Source organism: Carex rostrata, chromosome 1, assembly GCF_964058835.1.
Source record: "Carex rostrata chromosome 1, lpCarRost1.2, whole genome shotgun sequence".
Taxonomy (NCBI): Eukaryota; Viridiplantae; Streptophyta; class Magnoliopsida; order Poales; family Cyperaceae; genus Carex; species Carex rostrata.
In genome coordinates, this window is record NC_135918.1 from 6,649,056 (window position 1) to 6,659,018 (window position 9,963).

Sequence of the window (9,963 nt, forward strand, 5' to 3'; positions counted from 1 at the left end):
TAAAAGAAGGATATAAATCTGATGTAATTAGTCCATGTGTTTTTATTAAAAGATCAAACTCAGATTTTACAATTATTGCACTATATGTTGATGATTTAAATATCATTGGGCCTCCTGAAGAGATCGAAAAGATTGCAAAATTATTAAAGAAAGAATTTGAAATGAAAGATCTTGGTATAACAAAATTATGTCTCGGCCTGCAGATCGAGCATTTGTATAATGGTATTTTTGTCCATCAATCAAATTATATCCAGAAGATGTTGAAATGTTTTAATATGGACAAAGCTCATCCTCTGAGTACACCAATTGTTGTTCGATCACTTGATATAAAAAGGATCCTTACCGTCCCCGAGAAAAGAATGAAAAAGTTCTTGGTCCAGAAGTACCATATTTAAGTGCAATTGGGGCTTTGATGTATCTTGCTAATAATACGAGACATGATATTGCTTTTTCTATAAATGTACTAGCAAGATATAGTTCTCATCCAACACGCCGACATTGGAACGAAATTAAACATGTATTTCATTACCTTTGCGGGACACGTGATATGGGACTATTTTATCAAAAAGATACAAAGTCCAAATTAGTTGGGTATGCAGATGCAGGATATTTATCAGATCCGCATAAAGCCCGATCACAATCTGGATATGTGTTTACATAAGGCGGTACTGCAATTTCATGGCGATCGACAAAACAGACACCGACGGCAACATCATCAAATCATGCCGAATTAATTGCTCTATACGATGCTGGTTGAGAATGTGTCTGGTTAAGATCAATGATCCAACACATCCAGGAGGAATGCGAGCTCGAGTCAATCAAAGGAAGCCCGACAGTACTATATGAAGATAATGCAGCATGCATTGCTCAAATTAAAGAAGGATATATTAAAGGTGACAGAACCAAGCACATCTCGCCAAAATTCTTCTCAACTCATGATCTACAAAAGGATGGCTTGATAGATGTTTGTCAAATCATATCAAGCGATAATTTGACAGACCTATTCACAAAATCATTGCCAAGAAAAGTTTTTGAGCAACTTTCACAGAAGATCGGCATCCGTCGCTTAAAAGATATACATTATAATGAGGGGGAGTATTATACACGCTGCACTCTTTTTCCCTTCACTAAGTTTTGTCCCACTGGGTTTTCTTAGTAAGGTTTTTAATCAGGTAGCATAACTGATTCTGAAATATCAGTTAATTCAAATTGGTCCTGAAGTACCAAATTAATATTTGTCCTGCAGTACAATATTAATAGTGTATAATATAAGGTGAAATATCTAAGGGGGAGTGTTATGAAATAATAATGGTAGACATTTCACCTTCTCCACCTTCTCCACTTTCTCCTTGATAATTTTTGTATTAACTCTATGGTATGGCTTTTCATTTGCTTTTTTCTAGTCTATAAATATAGATTTTGTAAGTGGTTGTATGAGGACAATAAGATAGAGATAATATAGAAATAAGATTTAGCCTCTTCCCAATATTGTTTTGTTTTGTTTTATAATAAAAATGAAGTTTTCAACGGTTGTATTCTTAAAAGAACGTTTACCGAGGATCACAAGTACTTGGTACTAATGAAACACGTACTGGCTCAGCAAGAAATTCTGCTGTAATTGCTCGTGCATTTTCTAATAAGCCGTGTAGAGTTGGAAATCAGATCCAGTGCAATATATACTTGACCGTGTAGATTGAGATCTGTGGCGTCCATTTTAATCAGACTCGAATTTTCAAAGTGGATAGACCTCCTGTATTTTAAATGGACACCGAATTGATTTTGATCTATGACCATGAGTATTAATTCTACATGGTTAGACTCGTGTAAAATTTGAAGGATACTCACAAGATTTGTGAATAATTTTTTTTTTTATGATGATGAACTGAACGCTGAATTATTCGATTGACCGAACTTTGACCGAATTATTCGCGAATAATTTGCGAATTGTACGATTTTTACGAGTTTTTTTTTCCAAATTATACGAATTATTCCCGAACTTTTCCAAATTTTTCCTATAACATTTTTTTTTACTCTCTTGTGGAACTGGGATCTCTGATTTTGATAATTTTGAATCATTTCTGAATTATACCCGAATTATTCCCGAATCACGAAATTTTGACCCCGCCAATCTGAACCCGAATTATTCAATTGTCACTGTAATTAGAAGTGCCGGTTGACATTCACCAATCTACGCTGGTCATCTTTCTTTACCAAAAGCATCAAAATCCACTTGACCTTTAAATTTTGAGAATGCCAAGAGCCCAGGACCAATTTTTAGAGTATGGTATTACCCTTGTGTATAGGGGTGCAATCGGTAGGATATTACCGGTCCGAATTGTTCGCGAATAATTTGCGAATTGTACGAATTTTATGAGTTTTTTTTCGAATTATACGAATTATTCCCGAACTTTTCCGAATTTTTCCTAGAACATTTTTTTTGGTTACTTTTTTATTTTTACTCTCTTGTGGAACTGGGATCTCTAATTTTGAATCATTTCCGAATCATACCCGAATTATTCCCAAATCACGAAATTTTGACCCCGCCAAACTGAACCCGAATTATTCAATTGTCACTGTGATTAGAAGTGCCGGTTGACATTCACCAATCTACGCTGGTCATCTTTCTTTATCAAAAGCATCAAAATCCACTTGACCTATAAATTTTGAGAATGCCAAGAGTCCAGGACCAATTTTTAGAGTATGGTATTACCCTTGTGTATAGGGGTGCAATCAGGTTGGATATTACCCGTCCGAATCCGGATCCGAATCCGAATTTTTGCGGATTCAGATATTCAGATACGGATATTTGCGGATTCGGATACGAATACGGATTTTTTTTATGCTGATTCGGATACGGATACGGGTTGAGTTTTGGAATCGGATACGGATACGAATAATTATCCGGATCCGGATATTTTAATTTTTCGAATATCCGGATATGTTAAGATTTGAGAGAATTCTTTTGTGTCTATTTATCTTTTGTATTAGAATATCTTTAAAGAGTATCTTTTGTGTTGGTATTTTTAATTAAAGTTATAGTTATGTTAGTGAATTTTAATTAATAAGATATATGTTTTGTAATGGTGTAACAAGTTAATTAGATATATATTTTGAATTAGAAATCTGAATTATATCCGTATCCGAAAATATCCAATCCGTATCTGTATCTGTTTAATATCCGATTCGTATCTGTATCCGATTACTATCCGATCCCGTATTCGAAAAAAAAATACGGATACGGATATGGGTTGAACACTATCCGATCCGTTTGCGACCCTACTTGTGTATAATGGAAATAAAATCAACAGGCACTAGGTTTCAACTCTAGTGCCACTTGAGAACTAGTAAAGTAGTAATGGGCCGAAACAAGATTTTCATCAAGCCTAATTTAAAAGCCCAATACAGTGGACCACTTCGTTCCAATCTCTCACAGAGTCACAGGTCGAATATTTGTGAAAAATATGAAATATTTATTTCCTAACCTTTCTAATTCAATCCCGCTAATTGACACGCTAAAACTAGGCCGAAGCCCGAAGCCACCGATCTGGACACGGTGGCTGGTCGAAGGGATTCGCGTTTCCTGCATCGCGCTCCTTCCTGATCCCAATTAACCAATCTGGACATGATGGCAAGGTCGATCGGATTCGCGTTTCCTGCATCTCACTCCTTCCCAGTTCCCCCAATCTAGTTAAGGTTTTCTGTTTTGCAAATCGTCTTCTTAATTTTGATTTTGTACTGCATTGTAGACTTTGTTTCACGCTTACTTCTTCAATATTTCTTAATGCAGCTTTCTCAAATTTTAAATGTTAATATTTTTATTTTATTTCTAATTTAATTGCAATGTGGGGTTTTTGTTAGCATCTATCATCCCGCATTTTCTGGCATCATATTTGACAGTTTGCTACATAAGTATCTTGTATTGAATAAAATTATAAAATTGATGCATTTTATGGTGCCCGTGTACGCTTGCTTATTTCGCTAAGGCAGATCTTATTTTGAACTGAATTTCATGGGGGATTCATTTAGAAATTACAAGGGGTATTACAGTCATGGGGTTTTGACAATTTCTGTTTTCATCTTTGTCATAACTTTATGCGCGGCTATGACCTCTCAAAGTACCAAGTTTGATCTTACTCTTTTTATAATTTAACTTGTGTTTAAGGTGCTGAAAAGTGAAAATTATAACTCCTCTCTTTTTACATATATTCCACTTTAAACATCTATCTGTGACAAAATGTCGCTGTTAATTTTTAATTAGGTTTTAATGGATTTGGACTGACAAATATTATTAGAAAAAGGGGCAGATTTAAAGGGAGCAGGGTTGGTTAAGCCACCTCATAAATACAAGTTAGTAATTTTCTCATTCATACTTAATAGTATTTTAAAAGTGTTTGTATGGTTTTGCTCAACTTATAAAGTTCTAATTGTGTGATTGTTTAAGTTTTTGGTTCTGCCCCTGATTAGAAACCTGTTTGGCAGTTGATTTAAGCTTATAAAACAAATTATTTCTAATCATATTAAGACCACCATTTCTTTTAAGGGCTCCGAGGAAGCCAAAGCCAATTGACCAACACAGCACACACAAAGGAGATAATCATGACAAACTACAAATCAATATATTCTATTAATGGGAGAATTTTTTTTTATTATTGATTGTCCTTTTTATTTTTATTTTCTCTGTAATCTTTTCTAGTGATTTTATGGGCTTGTGTATTCGAAACAAGATAATGTGTGGAAGACTGAATAAGCAGAATAAAAAATTATGATTTATGAAGGATATTTTGCAAGTTACCTTCGTTGGAATTATATGTTTCTGTTTCATAGTGCATTGCAAAATCAATTACTTGCTGTTATTGTGGACCGTAATTGTTTATGAATAATACTAACTAAAATGTTTTAAATTCATTATTTAAAATGGTACTGTCACATTTTTTGAAAGAATAGCAATGTTGGTGGATACATAAAAAATTTAAGGTGAAATACATCTTTAGTTGTAAAGGAGAAAAAAAAAACCCCTGTAACTTTATACTTTTACTCCATATTATTTTATGAATATTATGCATCTTGAAGTAGTTGCTTTCCAATTATTGTTTTTTATTTTTTCTTTTCAACGGATAGGCACAATGGATATTACTCTAGGTACTAGGTAGGCACATTTGTTTCCTATTCCGAAAGAAAAAGAAAATACAAACAAATGATGAATCTAGGGCCAAATTTAATAATATGAAGAATATGAGGCCTATAAGCCTATTAGTTTAAAATAAGAAATAATATAATTGGAAGTCATGGTCTAAGTCTATAATTGGAAGTTGTTATGAGCAGTCATTGTCCAAGTCCTTCTAATGTTGACCAGTCTTCCTTCCTAATGAGAAGTCAATGCACAAGTCATGATCTAAGTCGTTGCTATGAGTAAAGAAGTAAATTGTCACGTGTAAATAAAACAAGTTGACCAGTCTTCATTCCAAACTTACAAATTCTTTATGCTGAAAGTGTACCAAACCGCCCTCTGTGAAACCTCTCCAAAAGAACACTAGAAACTAATCTAAACTTTTACGGAAGGAACAATTCACTAACTGTCAACATGAAGCTTGGCCTGGGCATTTTCTTGATCATATTTTCCATCTTAGTGGCAGCACCAAGTTCGGCAGAGGATTTAACTACTGGAGAAGATGACAGGTTATGTCTCCTTGGTTTGAAGGACAGCCTGCAAGACCCTGAAGGTATATTGAGCTTTTGGAACTTCACCGATACCACAGATGGTTTCCTATGCTACTTTAAAGGTGTCTTATGTTGGAATCCTTGGGAGAGCCGTATAATTGCTTTAAATCTTCCGAGCTGTTCCCTGATCGGTTCATTGCCACCATCACTGCAGTTTTGTCGCTCTATCACTACCCTAGATTTATCATCTAATAAGATTTCAGGTTCCATCCCACCTGCTCTTTGTGATTGGCTCCCATTCCTTGTCTCCCTTGACCTCTCCTCCAATGCTTTGTCTGGAAGCATACCTTCAGAGCTTGCGAACTGCCTATTCCTCAACTCTTTGAACCTTTCATCCAACAACCTCTCAGGTTCTATCCCTTCATCACTAGTTCATTTGGATCGCCTCAAAACCATTGATTTATCTTACAATAAGCTATCTGGTTCTATACCTGATCCGTTATATTATTCATTTCCAAGTTCTTTCCAGGGAAATCCATTGCTTTGTCACCACTGCAATCCCCTTTCTATCAGTTTAACCATCTTTATTTCCATAAATATCATTGCTGGTGCATTTGGTTTTGCATGCAGTTTCCTTCTTTTGCTTTATTTCTTTCGTGGGAGCAGCAAAGGGGAGGAAACTGTTACCCTTTTTGAGAAACCACTTGTCCCATTGACTGTTCGGAGCCTGGTGGCAGCTGTTGGCAAATTCAATCCTGATCTTATCATAAAGGCTGGAGACACATTGAATTTAACCACCTATAAGGCCATTCTTACAGATGGCTCCGAGCTCGCTGTCAAGCGCCTCCAATCCTGTCCACTAGACGATGCGATCTTCAACTGTGAGATGGATCTACTGGGTCGATTACGCCATCCCAATCTTGTTTCTCTCTTAGGGTTCTGTACTCAAGGGAGTGACCGGCTACTCTTATACAAGAACATGCCAGGTGATCCTCTATTTGATTTAATTCATGCTGATCCTTGTTTGTTAGATTGGCCTGCTAGGCTCAAGATCTCAATAGGCGTTGCTTATGGTGTCGCCTGGCTACATCACGGCTTAGGAAGACCATTTGTCCATGGAAACATCAGTTCTAAGTCAATCCTCCTTGATGATGATTTTGAGCCTAGACTAACAAACTATTGCTTAGCAGATATTAATGCATCTGAGTATGTTGGGGACTACAGTACCAAATCTGACGTGTACGACTTTGGGATGGTGATGCTTGAGTTACTGACAGGGAAAAAGCCTACTGATGCAATGGATGATAATGGATTAGACACATGTTTAAACTTGGATTTGGTTGACTGGGTTAACTGCCTAGAAGAAGAGGGAAGGATAATTGATGCAGTTGATAGTTCACTCTGTGGGAAAGGATATGACCATGAGATTTTACAGTATTATAAGGTTGCAGTTGGTTGTTTAGCTGGTCTCCCTGAAGAGAGATTCTCAATGAATTGTGTATACAAGTCTCTAAGGAAGATTGGTGGCCTACGCCACTGCACTCAGTATTTTGATGAATTCCCCTTGCTCTATCGATTGGATGAGTAGTTGATATAAGAATGATCAAACCTTTGTTTGAATACATTGTAAGATTGAAATTTGAAGTTTCATTCTCAATTTTTCATCTTAGTATTGTATTGATATATGGTACGATTAATGAGAAATGATATTTTTTGTATGTTAGATCCTTCCAAGGATCCATGTTGTCTTTTTAAAAAAAAAAAAAACTAGACAGTGGCTGAGCACTTTTTTTTTAAAACTAGACAATGAGATTATCCATCACCATCAGAAACTAAAGAAGATCTTGGTTCTCAATATATAATTCATAACCAAAATTTCCATATAAACTTGGTTCTCAATATATAATTTTCTCAATTCATATATTCTTCCGGACCAGCAGCTAGACCTCGCAAGCTCTTGACAAACTCCAGCTTGAATTTTCATCCACCTTATTCGTTACGAACTACTCCTATTTGTCTCATCTTCTTATCTTGACATTCCTCTTCGTCCATCAGTGCTTTGATAGCATCATTAATTTTCTTACGGAATATTGATCTACTGGCCTTGCTCCTTCCAAACTCGACACCTATTCCCTACTCTTGTTCAAACAACACAAAAGTTAAGAACTGGTCCCCCTTCTGCAGAAGCATCATGATTGGATATGGGATGTAAGAGGCAATAAGGAAGTCTGTGGCCTTGCAAGAAGGAACATATTGGATAGGGGATGAAGCAGAGAAGTCAGCTGGTTCCTCTTCATCAAGTCTTGCATTATAATTGGGTTTGGTTCATAGAGCTGACGAGAGACAACAGTCATATAGGTCATTGCAACAGCAGAAAAGACGAAGAATAAAAGCGTTTTGATAGAGATGGGCTATGGTGCATTGCAATGCATGGAGGGGTTTGTGCATTGGATCATAAATCTAAAATTCAAAATTCAAATGGTCGATTCAAACCGTTCATCTTGTTCTCTATATTAATATGTGCTTGGAGACCAAATTTTATATTTTTCTGATTTTTTTTACTATTTATTAAGTATTTTACAAAATTGTTGATCCAACGGTGGCTGCTGATTTTACTGTTTTGTTAAGCCACCGTTGGATCAACAATTTTGTAAAATACTTAATAAATAGTAAAAAAATTCAGAAAAATGTAAATTTGGTCTCCAATCACATATTAATATGGAGAACAAGATGAATGGTTTGGATCGGTCATTTGAATTTTGAATTTTAGATTTATGGTCCAATGCACAAACCCCTCCATGCATTGCAATGCACCATAGCCCATCTCCGTTTTGATACCTATATATCAGAAAGAACAAAAATTAAAAAAATTCCCTTACATATTGAGGAACAAAGAGTTAATGCCAAAAAGATGCTTTTATATTAAATGAAAAGACTCACAGATAACAAATCCACGTCTTGTTCCCATTGATGCTGAATCTATTTAGAATTTTAGAAACAGTGAGTAAAGTATATTTCTTTGTCGTAAGCTCCACAGAAACAAAACATTAGTAATTATAGCCAACATTATTTATATTTGGAGTATTAATTAAGACTGAGTACCAATTAAGCCTGTATAACCTATTAGTTAATATTGTTCCTAATTTAATCTATAATGATCCCAACAATAACCATTGGAGCAAGTAAACCATTTGCAGTGCCAACAAAAGCTGTTGAAAGTAGCAGCACTGAGGAGTACGCACATAGATTATTATATATAATAAGAAAAATCCAAATTTATCTTACACAATGTTTTATTCTTTTCTTTTTTGGGAAAAAGGGTTTTTAAAATTTCTTAACTATGACTAATTCTAGGTGCTACTAAAAGAGGGTCAAGTATTATTGAACTATATTTATATGCATTCCAGCAATGGATATTTTTTATTGTCAATTCCACAATTTCATATTTTCTATTGCAGATGGGGGCGGCATCGAGCTGGGCCTAACTTGAACTCGTCATGAGTTGGCTTGTTCGAGTCACGAGCGAGCTGACTTTAAGGATCTGAGCTGAAATCTCAACATGAAATCGTCACAAGCTGGTGAGCAAGGTATACTCCAGCTTGAACTCGTTAATTTAGGAACGAGCTGCCTCGTTAATAGCTCGGTCCAGTAACGAACGAGCTATTAGCGAACGAATGAGGTGTGAGTCACAATTGAGATACAAGCTACGAGCTTTTTCGCCACCCCTAACTGCGGATAATGTTTCTGATTTGAAAATTTTCTTTGCAAGATGGTGCTATTTTTGTTCTCATAATTAAGGAAGAGAATGTAATTCGAAAGTCTATTTTCATCACGTGAAATAACAATACTTAATATATATGCATCTTGTGATAAGCCGTTAGAAATAATTTAATTTGCTTGCTCCTTGGCGAAAATTATTAGTGGTGAACCCATCTTTGGTAACAAAATAAATTTGGCAACATCCTTTGAAAAAAAATCTTAATTAATCAAATAAATATTATTCAATAAAGAACTTTAATAATTAAACAAATAATTTAAAGTTTATGATGCTGCAGCACGTTCTTTTCATAAAACCTTCCCAAAAATTCTAAATTGTTCTAGTTTTTTAATTTAGTTAAGCCTGCTTCGATCGAGCACCTTTTTTTTTTTTAATAAGAAACGGGAATTAAGTCTTTCATCTTTTAACATTTACAAAAAATTCAGAGAAATTCAGAGCTCTTCTTTCTTTCATTTCTCTTTCTCCGTTTTTGCATTGCCATGGGATTTTGTTTATTTTTATTTCTTTACCTCTCTCCAAATCCGGAT

General features: G+C 35.2%; 1 pseudogene; it reads left to right on the forward strand.

The window, feature by feature from the left end:
• The first annotated feature begins 5,094 nt into the window (after positions 1 to 5,094).
• LOC144565471 (putative inactive receptor kinase At1g27190 pseudogene) lies at positions 5,095 to 7,330 on the forward strand (annotated as a pseudogene).
• Positions 7,331 to 9,963: the final 2,633 nt, after the last annotated feature.